A 3,991-nucleotide genomic window follows, 5' to 3' on the forward strand; every position below is an offset into this window, starting at 1 on the left:
ATGCAGAACAGACCTCTAGCTATATTCACTGTAGCAATTTTGCCCACTGCACAGTGTTGCCATCTCAACGGATTTTTTGGTTGTTCTACCGATTTAGCCTTAACATTATTCCAATCAAAATTTTTTTTGTTAATTTTGATGTACTGCCATCTCTTGAGCTTTGCGATACTCAGCCGTATTAAAGATTGCACTGAAATGATTGCACAAAAAACATGATTTTTCGTTGTGTATTTGATAGTAAAGATATTTTGTTAAGGGCCAAATTATAAACCGGCTGATAAAGTGTCCGGAAAAGTTATCCTTCTGCTACCATTAAGTCTTACCAGCGGGATAATTCTTGCTTACCAGTAGAATAAGTTAACAACAGGAAAAAGCAGCGTATAAAAGGTTTACCAGGAAAATTATAACATCATATTTTTCAAAGAGCATAGTTTTGTAAGAAGTTTGTGTATAATATTTTAAATTTTGGTCTTAATCTGTATGAGTATTTTGTTATTTTTCATCTGGTTAAATCTCTCTTTATTTAATATGATAATGCCCGACTTAAGGTTACACCCTTCTCTCAGCTGCCCCTGTTTGCTGGGTATGTTACTGTTATGTGACTGAGAATTGAAAAGAAAACATACATTTAACAAATCCCATATAAGAACGTCAAATTTGAGCCACCATATTTAAATACCAGTCACAAGTTTTAAATATTTTCTGTTTGTTCTTTTTTTCTTAGATTTTTTTTTATACCCCCATGCTTTGTTCGAAGATTATTCAGGGTTCGAACCACCCCCGACACAGAGTTTTTTACATTAAACTCGTCTGTCAATTTTTTCCCTGTCAATTTTTTGATTCAATTGCACTCGCATATTTTACTCTTTTTTTATTAGGTTATTAAGACATCCTAATGTAAAAAAAAAATTATTAAAACTCCACCAAACTACCAAATTTACTGCAGAGTATACAGTTTCTAAAAAGCTGTGTACAGTGAATCACTGGCAAATGTCTGGTGGGATTTACAAGTAATTAGCAAAAATACAAATACGTATTAATACTAGTACTAACAGAAAGAATATCGGATTTGGCACAAAACAAGTATACAAGTACCTATAACTATTATCACAAAATAAAAACCAAACACTTCCATGATTTTTGTTTATTTTATTTATTTTTGTCAGGACAAGATATTCATAACCTTAATCTTTCTTTTTTCTTAACATTATCGTACCGGCCACAACAATTATGTTGTTGCCAAATTGTAAACCTTCTGCTACTTAACAACAGGTTAAAATTTGGTATATAATTCCTCCTACAGCTATTGGTAGGTTTACCGAGAGGATAGAATTTATCTGCCTGATAACACACAGGAACTTTACCAGCTGGTCCGTAATTTGGCCCTAAATGGTATAAAAGTGTTAGAACTCTTAGTACTCTTTGGCGTTGTTTATTTGGTTTTAATCTTACATACTTGTTTTTGTTTTATAATGTTATAAGTTTAGGTCGTGTTTTGAAAGCTAAACTTGAGCTTCAGCTAAACTTGCCACAGATTGCAATACTAAAGAAGATAAGGTAGAGAGTTAAGAAGGTTAAATATATTTTTTTAATTTTCAAGGTAAATACTAAATAATTTTTGTTTAGCTGAAATCAGATTATCTACATTTGTGGCTGATTGATTTCCAATAATGGTTATAGATCATTTGCCTCAATTGTGTCTTGCAGCATTTCCTGATTCTAAAAAAAAATGTTTAGTTTGTGCACGAGCCAAACCTATCGCTATAATCAATAATGTTATCGGTGTTGAGCGATTTAATTTCGATAATTATCAGAAATTTTCTGTAGACGAATCTACAGATTTATTCACACAAACCATCTTTGCGAGTTTGCGTTGCGGTTTGGTTAAAGATAATTTTTTTTTAATTAAAGATGAAAAAATAGAATAATGTACCACAAGAGGTATTTACAAATTTCTAATAAAAATTTTTAAAAACAACATTCAAAATTTAATTGGATTTGCTTTAGAAGGAGCGAATGTTATTTTTGATGCCTATAACTCTGTGATAGCGTTTTTACAAATTGATATTCCAGGGTTATTTACTATGAAGTGCATATATAAAATTTGAAATCAAAGAATTTCAAAGTCTAAAGTGTTCAAAATCATAAGTTACTTCACCCATCTTAGACTCATTGATTATCCCTCGAAGGTCTGAAAAGAATCTTAGAGCTGTATGATTCATTAAAATGTTATTTTATTGATGTTGTCAGCAATAAAATCATATTTTATTAGAAGATAATATTTGACAGAAATTACAATATTTTTAATTTCTGGACTATATTTTGCCTTATTATAGTCAACTAAGTCGTGAAATGTAGTCAGAATCTCCTAAACTACATTTTATATAAAAAATCAACTAATATGATTCAAACGTTTTTTGATTCTTCGCTTAAAAGTGAATATACAATTAAAACGCAAATAGAAGATATCGGTTTTAAAGATCCAAGAAAATTTCAACCTCTAGACAATATCTAGGTACTTTGGACCCGTAGTGACAGCAACTATATTAAATTCTAATTAATTTAACACCCATTCAAACTAAAAATTTTAGACTAGGTTGCTTGGATTTTTTTGTAGAAGCGTGAGAAATTTAAGAAACAACATTTTTAAACCACTTTAAATTCTTGACCCTGACAAAGTAAAGCAAGATACCACACCATGAATTGGAGTATAAGTAGTAGTACCATGGATCGAAGTATAACGCACCTTTTAAAGCAACTATAAATCTGAAATAAGACCAATTGGAACTGCGGAGAGTGACCTGCTTAACAAGCTTGCATAGTTTTTGGGTAAATCTAGTAGTTAAATCTAGAAGATTGCCCAAGTCAATGCCCCAAGCCTTGAGCAAATCCGAGGAACCTGGAAAATTTCTACTTTATGTGACGCAGGCTGGCCGCTATTTTCAAACCCAACGTATAAGATTCAACCAACTGCGATAACTACGCCCTGGACAGAGCCTAATAGAATCGAGAATAGTTCGGATTTATAGGTTCTAGAATAGGATATGTTACAATAACAATCAAGCTGCACATAATTCAAAGATGGTGGTTAATCCTACTACTGGAAGAAAAGATGGAGAAACTGTTTTGGTAACTATATATTGTCAACAAATCGTTCCAGGAAAGACGCTAACTCTCCAGAAAGAATCTATTGCTCTGGTTCGAATTGTAAACTTGAAAGGGTAGAGTCAAGATCTGAATCAAGAAGAGAATGTGGGCTTTGCTTTGAAATAATCGCAGTCATGAAGGATGCAGATAGAATTTAGCATTTAAATAGAAACGTTCCTTTACCTGTATATTTCTAAAAACTTTTTGAAAAATCTTCTGAAGTATTTTTCTTAGACGATGGCCTGGGAACTATTTATTTAATGCGTAATGAACACTGAAGATAATGTTCTAATAAAATAGGTTCCTCAAAGAATTTCAATAGCTTAAGAAGGTGAGGTTTCTCTTATGCTCCAAGAAACGAATGCATACGGAGTTATAAAACTCTCCCAGAGACCTTGGACATTTCCAGTTTTATTCCAAAGAAAGAATCTATATTACAAAGAAAGGCAGCTATCCACTACTAAGAATTGACGACACTCTGGATAGCACGCTGGAATCCGGTACACGGTCGTTTTTAATCCTAAATCTAAAAAGTAAAAGTAGATAATACAATGATTATAACTTTTCTGAATTAAAAATAATTTATACATTAAAATATAGAGCAAATAATTTTTTATGTGATATACTGCGATCCAAATTCATGGAGAAATAAATTTCCTACTATAAAATTATACGTTCTCTGTTACATTTATAAAATCTAGGGAGTTTTTACAAAGCCTTATACCGAATTAATTAGGGCCGAGGGTCGCAACTCCCAACACTGAATTCTTTCAAGCATCCTGCATTTGACGCGCGTACTTTATCAACACGAGACTCTAGGCACTCCCGATATTTACATACGGCT

Source organism: Anthonomus grandis, chromosome 5, assembly GCF_022605725.1.
Source record: "Anthonomus grandis grandis chromosome 5, icAntGran1.3, whole genome shotgun sequence".
In the NCBI taxonomy this organism is placed as follows: domain Eukaryota; kingdom Metazoa; phylum Arthropoda; class Insecta; order Coleoptera; family Curculionidae; genus Anthonomus; species Anthonomus grandis.